The sequence below is a fragment of the Dermacentor variabilis genome, chromosome 11 (assembly GCF_050947875.1).
Source record: "Dermacentor variabilis isolate Ectoservices chromosome 11, ASM5094787v1, whole genome shotgun sequence".
Taxonomy (NCBI): Eukaryota; Metazoa; Arthropoda; class Arachnida; order Ixodida; family Ixodidae; genus Dermacentor; species Dermacentor variabilis.
In genome coordinates, this window is record NC_134578.1 from 45,185,159 (window position 1) to 45,205,240 (window position 20,082).

The window sequence follows — 20,082 nt, forward strand, 5'->3', positions numbered from 1 at the left end:
AGTCTCAACGGTAACGCCGATGGCTTAAGTCGAAGCCCCTAACGTAGGAATCAGCCTCAAAATTGTTTGTTACTGATGTTTTTCTTCCTGAGGCAGGATTTTTAACATATTGCTTTTGTTTAGTGTTTCAAAGTGATGACATGCTTTCTAGTGCAATTTTCCAATTTGTGGACGCGTTCTGAGTGATGCTAGACTACTGTAAGGAACTAGGCAGTGGTATAAAAGGGGAAAGAGCCTGGCAGGGCTTAGTGAGGGTTGTGCCGTGCTTGCTGACTGAGCGGTTGAGTTTCAGCGTAGTTCTAACGCTTGCCGGGAACGAGAACAAAAATGTGAACTCTCCCGAAGTCACTTTGCAGTGTCCCGTGCGAACCTGAACGAGAGAACGAGGCCTTCTCTGTGCGCTGCGCTCAAGAAACGTCGAGGGACGCCCGACTTCGGTTATGAGCATCATCGAGCGACATCCCTCCGGACAGCGGATGCAGTCCCCTGTCCATCGGGATCTCCTTCCCCCGGCGGGGCGGTCTGTTACGTTTCGCCTACGACGCGCGGTTTAGCCGGCGCGACTGCAACAAAGCGGCAGACATTTTGGCCCGTTCGGCGTCGCCGCTACGCCTCCCCGCCAAGCGCGTCCAGGCATGTTCCGATGCCACGTGTCTTCATGTGCGTGTGTGAGTGTATGTGCCATTGTGCCCGACCGGCGGCGATACGACAGTAGGAGTCACCTTCTCCTCCCCATTGTGCCCGACCGGCGGCGATACGACAGTGTGAGTCACCTTCTCCTCCCCATTGTGCCCGACCGGCGGCGATACGACAGTAGGAGTCACCTTCTCCTCCCCATTGTGCCCGACCGGAGGCGACACGACAGTATGCGTCACCTTCTCCCATTGTACAATCACGTGCTCGTCTATTGAGGGGTTCCTTCTTGCCCTCAACTGCGAGAGTATAAAAACAGCTGCCCCCGGACGCCAAGAGGAGGGCTCCGATTTCTTCTGTTGAGTAAAGTGCACTCCCGTCTCTCTACTTCGGTCAACCTGACCGCCAACTCTTTGCGATGTTAGAATAAACAAGTTGTTTTGTTGTTACCAGTCGACTCATGCTTTGCCGGGACCTTCGGATGCTTCCAGTTGTACCCCAGGCCGCCAGGCCAACGCTACCCTTGGGGCTTGCGACCCAGGTGCAACCACGGGCGTCAGCGCCGAGTTCCCAACAACTCGTACCAGCAGTCCGACCACAACAACTGTCTGCCAGCGGTGAGATCGCGACAACGGAGGCCAGCAGCGAAGAGATGCAGTTGACTGTATGCTGAGCAGCTCAACAACGATCCGGGAGCAGTGCAACGAGCCCTGTGTGATGACTGGTTGCCTGCAGCGGAACGACTGCGCTGAACTCTTGGCTGCGAGGTTTGGTGAGTGCGGGACTTGTTGTTTGTTGTTGTTTATTCTGCATTAAGTCCAATCGTACGTGTATGTCAATAATAATTAACTTTCAGGATGGCGTCTCTTCCAACGTAAATTGCGCCGCCAAACTGTCCTCGAGCAGAAAGGGTGACTGCGACGTCATTTTTTCGGTGAACGTCGGCAGAGGGCAACGCCCCCGGATTGAGACGAGGTGGAGGAGCATGGAAGAGGGATGAACAATCCTCCGCGCGCGACACACTCCTCGGTTTTTTCCCGGCTTACGTAATCACAGCGCCGCGGTCGATCCTCACCACTCCCTCGGAGATGCGAGAACGTCGAGTCCCTCAACTGCCCTTTAGCCAGAGTTCTTCGGCACCTGGCCGGCGTTCTGTCGGTTCGCCTTTGGTATTCTTCTGTTCGTCATTCCCGACCGACGACGTGACGCTCGGGCATGCTCCGCTGACACGTTTAGCGTAGCCCCACGCAAATTTGTTTGTTATCTCTTTATTTATGCAGTAATGCAGGCAGCTTAGCGGAACGGGATGGGAAGGGCACACTCGAGGATGCACGCATGAAGACTTGTGCATGCAAAAGGAAAAGAACAACGGGGTCAGCATGCTGGTCGCTCAGCGTGTACGTAATGTTAAGAGGAAACTTTAGGTCCTCAGACTGTGTCTGTATTACTTGGGAAAGGCAAATGTTATTTTTTTTCTCAGCATATATTGCACACAAATCTATAAGGTTTGTTTTATGCAGTGAAACCTACCTTCCCAGTTGTCGACAGTTAGTAAGCAGCAAACAAGAAGTTGTTGTATCGCGGTATTATGCTAGATAGTACAATGTCAGGCTCACTTAGTGGGAATCTCAACACTGACACCTGGGACATAAATGTTTTTTACAACGAATTTGGGGAACTTAGTCTCAGATAGTCTCAGAATTTCCATTAAGCTGAAGGACCTTCAGCATTGCAGAGCCTGGTACTATTTATTTTTTGGTAGTTGCAAGCTGTACACAACCATATTATTAATGCACTGAAGTGATGATTAGGTAACGTATAAGTTACTCAGCACTGAATACGTAATTTCAGGTGCTCGCGGTGCAAATACAGTCTTGGTAAAAAACAAGCACTTTTACCTCGTCAAAACGATTGGAAATATTTAACCCGAACTTTACCTAAAGGACCTCACGTGTTTTTTCAGATAAACGTGAGCTCATCTCAGAACACGGTAGCCACAACGACAAGTCCTAGCCATACAAGCTGGCAGTTGCAACATCGACGTGAGAGAACACTTACCTAATTGAGCAAACATAATGAGATATTTGTTTATTAGGTATATCCTGTGTGTGTCTAGCTTACATTGAAACAATTTTCTCTTGCATGCAATCACGTCAGCTCTGCAATGTATTGTGTTTCATGAGTGACATTTTCGTAGATCTGCAAAAACATTATGCCTTTTTAATTTGCATCTTCCCCGTGATGGAGGGGATGCATCCTGGTTGTTTACATTTATTTTTGCATAATCTTTACGCAGTTTGACTTACTGAGTCATCCTGTTCACGTTGTTACGTTTCGCCTACGACGCGCGGTTTAGCCGGCGCGACTGCAACAAAGCGGCAGACATTTTGGCCCGTTCGGCGTCGCCGCTACGCCTCCCCGCCAAGCGCGTCCAGGCATGTTCCGATGCCACGTGGCTTCATGTGCGTGTGTGAGTGTATGTGCCATTGTGCCCGACCGGCGGCGATACGACAGTAGGAGTCACCTTCTCCTCCCCATTGTGCCCGACCGGCGGCGATACGACAGTGTAAGTCACCTTCTCCTCCCCATTGTGCCCGACCGGCGGCGATACGACAGTAGGAGTCACCTTCTCCTCCCCATTGTGCCCGACCGGCGGCGATACGACAGTGTGAGTCACCTTCTCCTCCCCATTGTGCCCGACCGGAGGCGACACGACAGTATGCGTCACCTTCTCCCATTGTACAATCACGTGCTCGTCTATTGAGGGGTTCCTTCTTGCCCTCAACTGCGAGAGTATAAAAACAGCTGCCCCCGGACGCCAAGAGGAGGGCTCCGATTTCTTCTGTTGAGTAAAGTGCACTCCCGTCTCTCTACTTCGGTCAACCTGACCGCCAACTCTTTGCGATGTTAGAATAAACAAGTTGTTTTGTTGTTACCAGTCGACTCATGCTTTGCCGGGACCTTCGGATGCTTCCAGTTGTACCCCAGGCCGCCAGGCCAACGCTACCCTTGGGGCTTGCGACCCAGGTGCAACCACGGGCGTCAGCGCCGAGTTCCCAACAGGTCGTACCATCGGTGCGACCACAACAACGTGGTTATATAATACATTCCAAAATCGGTGCGAAGTACTCGTGCAAAACTCGGACATTTCTACAGGTGTCGAAGACCTTATTAGGTACGTAGCTTTCTGTCTTGGCGCCCTGTTCTCGCTGAAAAAGGAATAAACGTTCACTTTGTCTGCGTTTCTGCTCCTGTTGATTTGGCTCTTCATAATTTCGTTAACGCGATGGTACGGTGTACGATAGTCATCGATCTCTAATACGTAGTGCGGTGCTTAATTGTGATGGAACAATTGTTGGCCATAATCATGCCCGTTGCTCGTCGAGCAGCAGTAGTTGTTTTATTGTCTTTGCGGTGGACACTGACAGTAGAGCTACATAAATTAACAGCTGGCACAGCAGATTATATATATATATATATATATATATATATATATATATATATATATATATATATATATATATATATATATATATATATATATATATAAGGATGATTCATCATAAGGGAAACAGTGGATCATATGTCCATGAGTATCAACTTGGTGGCGAATTTAGATCGTGTGCCAAAGGGGCTGCGAGGCGTAAGGTCACAAATGTTCAAGGACGACCAAGAGAAATGGAAGTTCATGTGGATGTCGGTGGCCATTCATTGGATGGCAGGATATCACAATGCTATCACATTACAGCCATTTAGGTACACCATGATTAATTATGCGTTTCTTCTATTGCACAGAGTGACTATCATACACGTATCGTAGTCGGAAGTGGCACGCCATCTTTGCTCATTGCTTTAATTGTGTCAGTATCCGCATATTTCTTTATGCGCTCCAGCCTGAATGCTTCCTGCGAGTCACTAAAAGCGCAGACGATGAAACGAAGACACCATAATGTTGCGCACACTGTGCAGTAGCAGATAAAGTGAGCAATAAAAGAAAAAAGAAAAACAGCTAGCACTCGCATCCGAATGCTCTGGGCTGCCGGAAGCTGCACCATCTGACGCACGCACAGATGTAATAACGGAGCGGGCACGGGCACACTTCCGGTGCATTATACTCTAGCCGAACTCAACAGACTGTATGCGTCATTTCATTAGCTGATTTTCTTACGCATCTAACATGGTATGCTATTCTTGGTACTGTCAAATTCAGCCATGTTTTAAAATTCTGTAATGGCGATATTTTGAGCCAATCAGAGAGGCCGTAGCAGCCCTTAGGGCCAATCAGAGCTGACAAGATGGACAACTTGACAATATGGCGGAATGCGTCAATGTCCAGATTAGCATCACCGGCATAAACAAGGTGACGAAGCTCTGCTAGAAAGGGAGAGAAATTATATGGAAAAGGCAGGTAAGCGTACAGCGGACAGGTTTCCGGTTTGCTACCCTTCACTAGGGGAGAGGTAACGAGGAACGAAAGACGGAAAGAATAGCAGACGAAGAAAGAAAACACTCCCGAAACAAAAAATAAAATAAAAACATAAACAGGGAGGTGGCGGGAAACACAGTAGAGCCAAAGACTTATAGGTTGCTAGGCTGCTCAAACGTCGGAAGCAGCTACTGAAATGCAGGAACTTCAATAGCGCTTGGACCGACTTCTCGTAGGATGAGCGGATAGGCATTGGAATATTGACAAGCCATAGAGGTTGCAACATGAAGTATTACGTGAGGGGGACATCGACATTTCAACCACCAATTGAGTACTACTAGTGTTTTGAAATAGTACTTAAGCACTATAAAATCATGCGGTGATGATGTTCAATGTCACTCGAAATAGGTTGGCAAGGGGAGAAATGAAGTGTTTCTACAGCGGAAGCCGTAAATATTTAGTTCGACGTGGAGTCTTCAACTGTTCAACGGCAGAAAGGGAGTCATCAGGGTTCGTCCTTTCAGTATGGCGCGTGCCTCCAAAGTACTAAGCAAGCCAAATGGTGCGTAGCTTCTGCGTTCTGAGAAGTACCGGCGAATCCAGCATGTCATACCCGGCGGCCAACTCTGGGAAGGCCATAAAGCTATTTGCGAAGGCCGTAAAGGAACAGTAGTGGTAAAGACCCACTTATTCTTACAGTCTCTTCGATGGTCCGCAAACAACGCTAACCTAACCACATCAGAAGCCACACTGCAACGGTCCTCCACCGCCGAAGAGCCTTTCTCCCTTCCGCTTGGACGATTCAAAGCGTCGCGCGCTTTCACACACTTCCTGCGAAAGCGGGTAGTGCTGCCCTACACAATCTCGAAATGTGTGACACGTGTGCATAAAAGAAACACCCGCCGACAGCTCCGTGCTGCGGTAAGACCGCGCAACGCCATCGCTTCGGCAACTGCGCTGCCGCAGACACCGACCGGTGCTCGTGTAAGGCTGAGAAATGCGTAAAAGCGCGCAAGAAAAAAAAACAAATTAAGAACGAGCATAGAGCGCGAGGGGGCCAATCAAGACGACGCAGCGAGGAAGACCGGCTGCAGGCAGCGCGGCGAGATGCAACGAGAGAGAGAGGCGTGACGTCAAAGAAGACGTCACGGACGCGCTTTGCGTCACCATGGAAACGGCAGAAAGAGAGGGAGCGAGGGAGAACGAAGACCAGCGACGGGTGAGGGCGCGGTGACTGGAGAAAGAAGGTTCCGTGACCGTATTATTAGAAAGCGGCTGTGAGCAGCGCACCCGGTCGATAGAAGAGCACTCGCGAGTGGCCCCTCACTTCCTCTCAGCCATGTCTCTATGACTCCTCTTTTCTTCCTTCCCGCGTTTCCCCATTTCCCCATCGGCGCGTTCGTTCCCTAAACGTCCGGCGCAGTCTCGACTGCATGCTGCGGGAGAAAAGGGGCGGATAGGTCGAGACTGAAAAAGAACGAGAAAATATGCTCTTAATAAGAAAAGGAACCAAGGAAGAACCAATCCCTGTCGGCACGAAGGAGGCGCTGGTTGTCAGAGCCCAAATCCCCCAAAATCTCCCCATTCGACCTCCACTAACTGGTAGCCGTTCTCCCCCCGTCTTTCCTTTTTGTGCCACCGTGCATTATGTGCACATAGCCCTCTGCTCTTCCTATATTGGTATTCCTTCTGTTTTTTTCTTGTACCTTCTACGCCCTCTGTGCAAGTGTTAAAGGCTCGTCCACCATCGAAAACAGAGGCGCGATGTGGCATTCGGTTGCTAATCTCACGGGCGTGCGTAATCCCGAAGTTTATCGCGATGGGTAAGCGCAAAACTGACAAAAAATGTACCCAGGCGAAGACGGCGCAAGAAAAAAGATAGGAGACGAAAACAAACGATTCAAAACAAGCAGTTGTGCTAGTGCCGTAAATGGGGTGCGCTGGTTGGTGGACGTTCACCCGAAAGCGGGTCGTCGCGTCCCTGTCTCGGGAAGTTTACACGGACGCCAGGGGGTGCCAGTTGAGTGGCCTACATATTTGCCTTGGTTGGCCGCATTTGCCCCGGCACGCGCAGGGACCGCTTGCTGCGACCGCGTGAGACGTCGATTGACCTTGCGTGCGAGGCTTGGACCAAATTCAGAAAGCTTTTCGCTTGCGGTTACTGCCAGTCATCGGCTGGCCTCTTCTATTGCCGCTCACATCATTAGCCACTGCATGTTCTTATGAACTTCTTCAGCGTAAGAAGATTTTTTTAAGAGCACAAACTCTATTTTGTGCAGTGTACGCTATGCATAAAGCGCAAGAGTGCTACCTTGGGCATGGTTGGGGCAGTTGGCGTTGAAAGCTTGCGGGACTGAAATGCAGGCTGTCCAGGCTAACGAAATGTTTTGCTTGTCTACAGGTCTCGGGTCTCACAATCTTTTGACTTCAACTGTATGTGTTGGTCACAGTTCAGGAACGGGACGAATCGAACGTGCGGGCGAAGCGCCGGCATTGCCTTGGCGTTAACACCGAGCTCCCTATACAAATACACATGAAACACAGAAATGCTAGACAACCACTCATTCATTTCAATGAAATTTGTCGCATTTAGGCGAATAAAACAAATTTGTACCGTCATTAGAAATTAAGATTTTTTTATTTAAGGCGCAATGTCTCTAGATTATCACAAAAAAGTGGCAATATCCAAAAATATATTAAAGAAAAGAAATTGAAAAGCAAGGTCATGTTCGAGGTTTGCAAATGCGTAGCTCTTCATCAAAAACAGACGTTAAGTTCACGTGAACTGCGTCTTTGACCATCTGGAAGCGCACAAACTTTTTACAGTGAAGCTCCATGCATATAGCTAGTTTCCAGCAAATTGATGCCCGTAGACCAAAAATGTGGGCCGATCCCACATATAGTGCAATACCAGGCCAATACACGGCGTAGGTGAAGCAGGCTTGAAGTACTCCGCCGACTTGCGAAAATAAGCTTGAAATATCGGGTTCAAGTACAACCTGTGTCAGACGTTAAGTTGATAACCACACTTTGACCCGCGTCGGTGATGTCAACGTTAGCACCACGCTCTCTTTGTCGGCGTTCCAGGCGCTTGCGCTTCTTCTTTCCTTCCACTCTCTCATGGTGGCGTTCCCATTAACGTACTGTGCGCCAGGACCGCGAAGCGGAAACAAATGCGAACCATTCATGTGGCCCGGATCCCGCAAACATGGAACGCTTCACCGAGCAACGGCCAAGTTTGAGAAGGAGTTTGTGGGGAACCAGTTTGGTGTGGCCTGTGTTGCGTGTGACCGCTTGTTGATTTCGGGTGGCCTCACAGCCATTACCACACTCCGGGACGTCGACCAACGCACGACCACCTTGGCCATAGAGTTCGATACAATAATTACTAGAGCCAACTCTGGCCCTAGTGTCTACGGGAGCTGCCACGGGGGCAGTTGACCCAGTATGGGAATAACGGGAATTACATGGATTTGCCTAAACTTCGTCCTTCTGGCTTCAGATGGCTTCGTGACTTAGTAAACGCTGAATTTTCAACAATGTACTGCGCAATAAGTCTTTAAACAATATTATTAAAGCTGTCCGACGGCAGGATTCCAGCACAGGACCTCTAGCACAGAAGCCTGATATTGAAACCATTACGCCACGGAAGCATGCATCGAGAAACGCCCTTATGAATTTATCGCGAGCACGCCAGTGGCTTCAGACGCTTGGCGCGTTCCGATTTGGCCACTTCGACAAGCTAAGTCGTTGTAATTAGTGGCCATTGCGCGTGTTCGCAGCGTATTCTGCACTTCGAAGAGCGTAGCATGCTTTGAAGCCCACGACAATGAAGGCATATAAAGTGTAATAAACAAAGCCACAAGAACGCCTGAATCCATATGCACGAAGATCAGACAAGTCCAGGCGCTTCCCATCATTCTCACGATGGGTCCGCCTCGCCTCCCATTTACGTGCACGAGGCGTTTGACGCACGGCAATGCACAGTTCGCCATTAAGGGGCCCCAGGTGCACAGCTTCGCTGGTCACCCACATTCACAAAGCGGAATGTCTCTCGTTTGAGTTCACAGCTTAGATAAAATTGTAGTATCGTTTTTTTGTTTCTGAATACACAGTTAATTGTCAAGCGGATATTTCAGATTCTGCTTACAATGTCATTTGGCTTTAACATTTATTTTCAAGAGCTACAAACCTGATGAAACTCTGTGAACTGCATGACGAGTAAAGTTATTTCTCTCTCCCCATGTGTCTAGATAGGATATCTTGAGGTGAAGCTCACGTTTACCCAAAAGAGTCGCTGCTTCCTGTTTCAGTTATTTTTTTTTAAATACTCGATGTGCTGTTATAGATTTACTCAACATTACTGAAGTTTGCAGGGAGGGCCGTCAGGGTGGAAATATGGATGAGTTTATTAGTCATGTTCAAATAGTATTTAGCTCTAACGGACAAAAACACAAGAAGAGCAACATGTGTTCCGCGCGTTTTTCTACTGTCTACATTGGTTAGCGCTACGAACTGCTCCAACTGAAGTTTACTCGTATATTTAACTTTTTTTTCTGCAGTGCCGTGTGAGATTCCCTGCGGAAAAGTACGTGAAATAAATGAATTGATAAATAAACACTTACCAACTCAACGCCTACGACGGAAGCCTTCTTATGAGAGAAAAAGCAGTCGCCAGAGAACTCAAATACGAGAATTGAATCGAATATGCAACAATGTGACACTCAAAAGCACAGTTTGTGAGTCATCGGCAATGACGTCAAATGACGCACGTGTACAAAATGTCGCGGTATATGCTAAAGGCATTCATAATTCACCGCTCGCTCTCCGAGAGGCTAATGTGCGAACAAGAGCCCAATTTACGCTACACATGGTCTCGATAGAAATACGATTTCGTGTCATGCTTTCAAATTCTTACAGGGTCCTTTCCGCTTAAGAAAAAATACATATATTCCTGTTTTAAGATGTATTCAGACTTCGGCCTAAACAGACGTATTGAAATTTTGAAAAGTGGTAATTTTTATTATTTATTTTTATAGTAAACAGTCATAAATGCACAAGGTAAGAACTGCAAGTTTGTATGTGGACGGAAATGGAGTTGAAATTGTATGTTTTTTCGCTTTATTCCATGTAGTAATAACGAGAAAACATAACGTTATATTAACCTATGCTCTATGCGATGGGGCCTATATAAAAAAGTTGGAGTAAAGCCTGGATGTACCGTATCTTTCATATTATAGTTCACACCTGCTGCATAGTCCGTAGAGTCGCACTGAGGCTGGAAATAATCTTGTTTTGAAATCTTCCGCAAAGTGTAAGCGATAAAGTGATTGTCAAGCAGTTACATCTATGGTACTTAAGGTGCACGGACTGCATGCAGAAATTGATCAGAATTTCTACATCAGTAGCAGGCCAGAGCACCTCAGCTCAGGCCGACCTCTCTGCCTTCTTTCAATTAAATTATCTCTCTATCTATCATCAGAATTACATAAATATATTGTTTGTCTACATCGATTTAGCATAGTAAAATGTTGCAGCGGCAGACGGGCGTCGTTTATCTGTTTTGTTCTTTTGAAGCGTGCCAACTGCTTCAAAGCAAGTAAAGCATGCATAGCCTGCAGTCATATCTATAGTTCGCACCATCCAAGTGAATGCGTGGTGCATCGAGAACGTGAGACTGGTGCTGTAATTTATGTCACCGAGTTTCTTATAGATTTGTTTAGTCGTTTGTTTATTTATTATGCTTCGTTTTTGCCATAATTATATTTGACGCACTATAAAACGAATAAAATTGTCATCCACCCGAACGTAGCATGAAGTTACCAAAGAAATCCGCACGGGTTTCTCAGAAAAAAAGCTTCCAAGTTGAGGAAAGATTGGTCCTGTTTCTGGGATTCGAACCCGGCGTTAACGGTTTTATGGAGCGGACACGGAAAGCGTCACTGCCAGGTTCGAATACTGATGATGTTCGGAGGAAGCAAGTAGGTGTTTCCTTCATAACATCAGGCTACATTTGGGTGGATGACCACTTTTCCTTTATGGACCTTCGTCCACCTTGCGGGATTCAATAGAATTGGTCTGCCCTATTGACGCACTATTGTACAAGACCACTATAGCAGTCCGCAAGAACGAAGAGCTCTCAGCATGAAAACCCAAATGCAACAAAGTTTTCGATAATGGGGATAGCCTACTTTTAAATAGCATAGACGTATAGCTAGGTACGTCTGAGCAAAATTTCATGATTGAAAATAGTTGATCCCCCGCGAAATGCTCACGAAAATATGCATTTTCAAGTAAAAGTACTACAAATAACAAATGTTACTCCTATAGCCCCGAACAAACAAGCTCGAACTTGTGATTTATGAATATACATCTTGAAGCTTTTCTATTTTCTAACAATATCCGCAGATGGGTGTCGATACTTGCGTTAAAGTAATGCCGTCATAGCATGGCCGGTATTGTATTTATCTATTGGCTTTCCTCCCAGCCTAAGGCTTTGTAAACAATATGCTACCACGGCTGAGTTATTACCTTTTCCGCTATCACTATATCAGTAGCATGTGCTGGATACATCTGTTTCTTTTTTCCCTGAACAATTCCTTAGCATTACGAACCGTTTTTGTATGACTGCTTGTAAAATGTATACGCCTGATGTGTATGCGAATGTTTCACAATCGTATGTCAATTGTGAGTTCTCGTCGTCGGTGTCATGCTCTGCTAGGCTAATCGTATCTCCGACTGGTGGCCTCGTTGCCACTCTCACTCACTCACTCACTCACTCACTCACTCACTCACTCACTCACTCACTCACTCACTCACTCACTCACTCACTCACTCACTCACTCACTCACTCACTCACTCACTCCCCCGAAGCAGAGTCGGGCAGATCCAGAGTTTCACGAACTCAGAGGTAAAGGACGAGCCCGCGAGCCAACGTGCGACTCGCTCTCGGTGGAGGAAATGGGGGATGCGAAACCACGTGACTACTGCCAACGTCCGATGTTTCGCCCATCCAAAGCTGCTGGTGCTGCCGGAAAAGCCGGCGGACGTGCCCGTAGAACGAGCGTTCGTCGAGTAGCCAGCGTGCGGCGGCGTAAGATGCGTAGGTTGCGGTGGACCCTTCGCGAAAAGCGGCGACGCTGTGTTGTGACGAAGTTGCGGGAAACGCTTGTCTCGACGACTGCTCCAGCGACATGGGTCGCAGCGCCTCAGAGCGCTCGAAGATGGAAGAGAGCGATCGAAAAGAACCAGCCGAACGCAAGACGCGCATCCTCTTCAAACCATCCGAAGAAAACGCCGCTCGCGAGAGCCGTCTAGAGCGCTGGGAAACGGCCATCCGAAGATGCAGTAAGACAGTCACGAGGCTAGATCCCTTTGGTCTTAGCTCGGGGACAGTACGATTGTATTAACTATTTACAGTATCTCGCCGGCTTCCGCTCGCAGAAATAGAGTGGGAAATAAACGGGAAGGAGCAGTAGTGGGGCAAAATAGGAGCCGGCCGAGTTTCGACACTTTTTCTCTGCAGCGTCAGAACTGTACAAATTTCTTTCGCGTATATGACACGAATACCATTTATCTTCGGTGCTTGACGCATGAGACGCATTCCTTTCATTTGGAAACTAACAACGAGATCTCGCACGTTGATCTAAGTAGAAAAAACTTTTTTTTTTTTGCATAGAAGGCTGATAGGCCAAGGGAGCGGTTGTTTCTTGGGATCGTAGGCCCAAGTGTAGGCCTAATGTTGCCTCGGCGTGCGCAAATCAAGCAGCTGAAGTCAGGGAGCCCGGAAGGCTAGAATCCGTGTGGCGATTGTCATTGATGTTGTAAAACACCGCTTCCTTCCCGAAAATAGTGTGGACTTAGTTTGAGTGACTTGAATAGATGGTCAGAGAAAACAGAGGGAAGTCGGGAGATAAAAATTCAAGATGAGCAAAACGAGGACAAGGTGAAAGCAGTAGCCAACATTTCGACAAGTGGACTTGTCTTGTTCAAGGCGACATTGCTTTCCTCGCCATAGTTATGAATGGATGATATTGAATATATGGTGGAATACATAATTGGAAATACCAACATGCCAAGCCTCGACGAATAAAACGTAGTGAAACGCAAACTCTAAGCAAAGCTAGCACAGACTTGCGCCTCGTGCCAACTGGAATGTCTGCTGTAGTTCAGTTACTTGGCGTGCTAGTTAACTTAGTCCTATGGACTGCCATGTTACTAGTACGCACCCCCCCCCCCCCAAAAAAAAAAACACGTTCTATCAGTCCCGAAGAAATAATTTCACGATCCTGGAAGTTTATTATTGCGATAGCAATTATGCGAACTATTCGCGACGTTGGTGTCATGCCCTAGCTAGGTGTAAATAAGGGGCTATTACTTAAAAGTTTTGTAGAATGTTTGAAGGTAGCTTGTGACAGACGGGTAGCATAATTATAGTATGTCAGGGGGGTTATTCAAAAAAGGCGGACATACGCTACAAATTGAAAAACATCATCAACTAATCGTAATGATTCACTAATTAACTTCTTACATACTTTCTCTAAGCACATACTGGAATTGAAAAACTCTACCCGGTGAGCTTACAAAGCACGACCCCTTTGAACGAATTTTGATGTTGGCGCTGGTTTCTAGATATGCGAAATCATACTAGCGGTAAAAATGCACAGCTGTGCCACTAGCTTTTCTAACAAGAACTCCTCTCTGCACGAAGCCCAAGAATAGCTGGAACAGCCCGTAATCGGTCGCACGCTTCGGCGCTGAGTATCTAGAAATTGGGGTCCTCCTGAAAAATTCATTCCAAGTGGATGTGCTTTACCAGATCGCCGGCTACAATTGGTAGATTGTGATATCTGCCGTGAAATATTTAAGTACAGGTAATTAGTGAACTTGAGTCAGGTAGCTGAATATGTGCTTTGATTTCTCTTCCAATTAATGTCCGCCGCTTTAAACAACTCTGCTCAAGGACTGGAATCATGCTATCTGCCACCGGTGATATTAAAAAAAAGTTCCGCCGAACTTAAAAATTATTGCTCGGTATACATGGTACGATCTCTCGCTGTCACGGACAAGTTCAACCTGCTTCTATCGGCGATAGGAAGATAAAAAACGAGGATAGCGATGGGATCGTGCAACCTTTCCAGTGACCGTTGCTTCAACGGATAAACATTTATCGAGCAGAAGCGGCACAGAACCATTTATATTGAACCTGGACTGCCCGGAATGTGCTGTATGCACTGATGCAAATAGATTTACAGTGACGACGGTCGATAATGAAGCACGCTAATTTTGATCGGGGGAATTGGGAGCACAGAGGGCACTCTTCCAAAAATAGCTTGTTGTAAACAGGATGCATTAAACAACAGTGTGAGCAGCGATTGACTTAATTAGGGCAGGCTATTTCGATAAATCAGAGCGCGGGACAGATTAAGCAGATTGTACAATGCTCTGCCAAATCTGGACATCTTGTGTTTTGCAAACGCCTACATTTATAAAGCGCCAATTGGTAAACAGATAAAAATACTGCATTTCGCTCTGGTTCAACAGCGGAGCTCGCTAAATATTAATTAATTAATTAATTAATTAATTGATTCGTTCGTTCATTCGTGCGATCATTTATTTATTCATTCGTGAACGAGACTGTGTAGTCTTAGTGGGTATAGATGCATGAATGTGTAAGTTTTTTTTGTGTCTGAATCGGTACGTTTCTTTTTCTTGACAGGGTGGTGCCATATACGTTATTTGAAAATGTTGTCCATTTCATTTGATTTCGCTTTATTAATTTCTCCCTAAAGGCCCGAGGGCATTGCATAAAGGTACTCTTGAATACATGTTCTGCAATAAACGGAGCCCAACACAACGGAAAAAAAATATCTAAAGAGCGGTCAGTCATTAACAACAATACGGCACAAAACACTAGTAAGGCTAAAGTTAAACATGTTATACATACGCTGGTTAGCTTTTGCAACTCGGGTACGTAGGTTCATCGAACGTTAAACACAATAATAGTGATTACAGTATCGAATGAGACACCTGCGACGATGAGAACACGGGTATGTTACGTAAAATGTCATTTTATATTTCACGACGTGAATTTTGATCGCTGCAAGTGACAACGTGAACCGGGAGGGAATTATATAAAACTATTGTGAACGTGCCTATATTTCTCTTTAAAAATTATAATTGTATATAATCCAACATCTACTCTTTTAATATTCTACAACAAAATCTCGTAAATTTAAGCACGGTTCCAGCAGCAAACAAGAAGGCGGCCGGGAGATTTGATGCGGACTCTGGCTGCGTAGCTCCCGGGCGGAACAGCAAACAAAAGGTTACGTAAGAACGACGCTGGAGAGCTTCGAGTTTCATCAGATGAGAGTTTCGATGCGTTCAAAAATGCCTTACCTGCGCAACGCGCTTGCGTAATCCTTGCCCTAGGCTGCACGAAAGCCTTGCTTGAGCCTCGCTGGCCACAGCTTGAGAAATCATGAGTCGCTTACAAGAATGCTTGCTGACATAGTGAAGGATTCCTGGTGGATTTTCTCAGATGGCGATAGATAGGGAGGCCGTAAACTATTTGAGTAGGTAATTAGTGAATCTGCGTTACCTAGCTGAATATATGATTCGATTTCTCGTCCAAGTAATGCCCGCCGCGTCGAACAACTCCGCTCGAGGACTAGAATTATGCTATCTGCCACAGGGGATAATTTAAAAACTCCGGAAAGCCTAACAATCATTACTCGGTATATATGGTACAATCTGGCGCTGTAACAACCACGTTCATCCTGCTTCTATCGGCGAAAGGGAGATAAAAACAAGGATAGCGATGACACCGTGAAACCTTTCCAGTGTCGGTTTCATTAACGGACAGACATTTATCGAACAGAAGTGGCACAGAACCATTTATATTGAACCTGGACTGCCCGGAATGTGCTGTATGCACTGATGCAAATAGATTTACAGTGACAACTGTCGAGAATGAAGCAGGCTCATTTTTTTAATTAAATGTATTTAAGGAGGGGTTGGTGCCTAGGTGTGGCGCCGTCTACTCCTGTCCTCTTACATGACAGTTATCGTCGGAAAAGTGTGAACAATCACAAAGCTAGACTAATAAACACATGAAGGAACATTCCCGGACTAAGTCTCAGTACTGTAATAAAAAGCAATGTTCGCGTAACAGAAGAGTTCACATAGCATAAACACTCACAAAACCGAAATTTTCACACAGAAGATGTTGGGCACTTGAATGTCGCACTGTCATTACGGCAAATACAATGCTACATTAACACGAACATACAATGAACATGTAATAAAGGGCGCCTCTTAATAATAACAATACCAGCAATTACTATTGTATGACTTGGCATCTTCATCGGGAGAATCGAGATCACACACCGAACTCTTGCGAAATAGCATTGTAAACACGCTGCATTAAACAACGGTGCGAGCAGCGATCGAGTTAATTAAAGCAGGCTCTTTTGGGTAACCAGTGGCGTTACAGATTAAACGGATTGCACAATGCTTTCTAAAATTTTGACATCTTTTGTTTTTAAACGCTTAAATTGATAAAGCGCCAATGGGTAAACAGATAAAAATACTGCTTTTCGTCCTTGTTCAAGAGAGAAGCTCACTAATAGATAATTAATTCATTCGTTCGTTCATTCATTCATTCAGTGGTCGAAACTGGGCAGTCTTAGTGGGTGTGGAAGCATCAATGTGTATTTTTTTATTTGTACGTTTCTTCTTGACATGGTGTTGGACTTTATGGTTTCTGCAAAATATTGCATATTTCATTTGGTTTCACTTTATTGATTTATCTCTAAAGGCCCGAGGGCATTGCAAAAGGGAAATCTCGAGTACATGTTCTGCAATACAACGGAACACAATAAAACGAGAACACCAAAACGAAAGGTGGTCAGTTATTAACAACGATATGGCAAAAAAATTTATGTCACTAAAGTTGACCATATTATACATATGCTGGTTAGTTTTCGGAACGGGGGTATGTAGGATCATGGAACGTTAAACACAATAATAGCGACTACAGTATGGAATGAGACATCGGCGATAATGAGAACAGGGCTATGGCACGTAAAATATAATTTTGTTTCCACAACGTGAGTTTTGATCGCTGCATGTGATGATGTTCAGAAAAGAGGAATTCGATAAAATTATTGTGGAACTACTTATATATCTTCTGAAAAATTGTAACTGTAGTTATTCAAAGAAGCATTGTGTTTAAAAACAAAGGCAAGTAATGTAACTCCTTCTCGTGTGGATTGTTCCAGGAGGTCTCATATGAGGAGTGTTCAAGGATTTAATTCACTCGTGTTTTGACTAAAGTGATCCTAAACAGCAAATCAGTGATTTGTTGCAGAAATACTCCTCCGTTCTGTAGTGAGCCTACATAAAAAAGAGACATTCGGGAACAGGACGCTGACTGGACGCGGAGTTGTTTCATAGAGGTTGACGTTTCCATGACTTGGAGCCATCATTGGTGAGTTGAACGATGAAATAATTATTGCGACTTTAAAGGCACTAAGCTGGGCGAGGACAGAAAAAAGAATGGTAGAAACGTGCGGGCTACTACTAACAAGTGTTCCTTTTTAATGACCCCACATGTATAAACAAACATATGAAATATAGATATATGAAAATACGAATGTAGTATAACGGCCGTGTGTCTCCCGTCACTCACATGTAGAAACGTCAGCTAAGTTTCACCGAAAAGCGCCAGTCACGTGATACAAGAGCACGATCTCTCCCAGCTTCTTATTTGATTTGCTTCCGTGATTTCGCTAATCAGTTAGATTCGGCACAAATCCGCATGTATTTAACTAAAGAGGAATAATTCTCAATTTATCAGGGAATAATGGCATTTGCCAATCCACATGTGCTGTAGTTCATCAGCTAGATATGGTGCCCTGCGTAAAGTTCATTTTTTTTAAATATTTCGTCGAATGCCAGTCTATAACTTAGTAGCAATGCATAATTAGCTCTCGAAGGAGTCGTGGTTTTGCACCTTTTGTTCAGGCAATGTGCAAGCAATTTTCAGCGCTCGAAGCTTGACACGTGAGTGTCAATTCCGGTTTCAAGGAAAAAGCGAAATTATTCCCCACTGGAGTTGAGCAAAGCACGATACAGGTATGCCAAAAGCACACCTACGTTCCGTAAAACACAGAAATGCGGCAATGAATTTACTTGCGTTGAAAAATGATAAGGTATTATTTTAAGAATATTTCTATATTACAGCCGGAAACCTCACGATTAGAAACTAGGGAAGACAATTTTAGCTTCTTTCGAAGTATGAGTAGTCCACTCTGCAAACTATATCGCATGACTGCGATAGATTTAGAGAACTTAATGTGTTATGCAACGCACTAAGAGCGAACATTTAAACCCTTCACAGAAGAACGGCACGAAGAAGGCACTGCTAAACGTTTTCAAGCTGTTATAGCGCTAGCCCATTACATAAATAAAATGGTATTTGCATAAACTGCACGGCATTTCATACGTGAACCATAGCTCAGAAAATCTGATCTTTTGATTACAAAGTCCCAAATATGCTCGTCATCTTCGGTGAAAGGGCGTACAATACCTTTTCTCTCGCAAATCTAGTTGTATAGAGTCCTGATGCGTTTTGTTGACTCTTTAGCGCATGCGGCAGAATCTTTTGTTGAGAAAGAACTGAATACCGTGCATGATTTCTTCAATGTTTCCGGCGCGTGTGGTGACATAAAAATACAACAACGTGCCGAAAAACTCGTCCGTCTGAGCATGGTTCAAGCAGCAAATAGGAAGGCAGCGGGGAAATTTTATACGGACTCTAGCTGCGTAGCTCCCGGACGGAACAGCGGACAAGAGGTTACGCAAGATCGACACTGGAGAGCTTTGCGTTTCATCAGATGAGAGTTTCGATGCGTTTAGCAGTGGCTTACGTGCGCAAAGCCCTTGTGTAATCGCTGCCCTTAACTGCACGAAAGCTGGGCTTGAGCCTCACTGCCCACAGCTTGACAAATCGTGCGTCCTTCACAAGAATGGTTGCTTACATTCTGAAGGATTCCTTGTGGGGTATTTTCAGATGCCGATAGATGCTTTTAGATACGCTGTTAAAATTTAGCCATAATTTAGGTAAGAGCAACGCACAATTCCCTATGTAAGCTGCCCTATGCATCAGGGACTGCACCTATCTTTGACGCGAATGTCAGAACGGGCAAGTGTGAAATTAGTTTCACGTTATAATCGCAAGAAGCAATATACATCATTCGTCTCGTCGAAATGTCTATTTCTCTCGTTTCTAGTTCCATTTTTTAACGTAGTAAGGCTGCAACTAGTGTTGGTTGTCTTCTTTAGATGAATACTTGGCCACTAGCTTTCTCATGGTTAGTGCGTATTATAGTTTTCGAGGAAACCCATAACTACGCTGCAAAATGAAAGCGGCAACTTTTTGCAAACGAGCGAAAGCCCTCACTGACTGAGTGATTGACGTCAAAGTACCGAAGCATCGCTGGGGTTAAGGAATATTTAGGGTTAGGGAAGTTAGAGAAAACTCCCGAAAATTTGGCCACCAGGGATTTTTGAACATGCAACTGAATTTGAGTACGGGAGTGCTTTTACATTTGACCTCAGCACCTGTAGAAATGCTGCCGCCACCATAGGCCATCAAACCACTGATTTTGCGATCAGCAGCCAAATTCAATAGCCATTGGGAGACTGAGATCTGGTTGAAAGAACGACACAATGACGGCTCTTTTTCTTGTTGATTCAGTAAAAAATGTATACAGAAAAATGCCCAAATACATTTGCAGTTGAGTAATTTCACATGTTTCTTTCTCTGGCTTATGGATCTTTTGTGGAACTATTATGAAATCCATGTTTATTCGGTCAAAATAGGAGGAAAAGCAACTAAAGCATATGGTATGCGTGGATTGAGCATGCATCCATTTAATGGTGAAATGAACGATGGCAGAAAATAGGGATCTTACAAAGAGCACCAATCACATGTTGCGATTATCGTCGACCAGCTA

The 20,082-nt window shown here is 45.4% G+C and overlaps 1 protein-coding gene and 1 pseudogene across 1 annotated transcript in view; both read right to left on the reverse strand.

The window, feature by feature from the left end:
- Syt1 (Synaptotagmin 1) overlaps positions 1-20,082 on the reverse strand; it is a 180,758-nt gene that overhangs the window by 147,977 nt on the left and 12,699 nt on the right. The gene's annotated exons all lie outside the window — the stretch shown is intronic.
- LOC142565107 (U2 spliceosomal RNA) lies at positions 7,937-8,109 on the reverse strand (annotated as a pseudogene).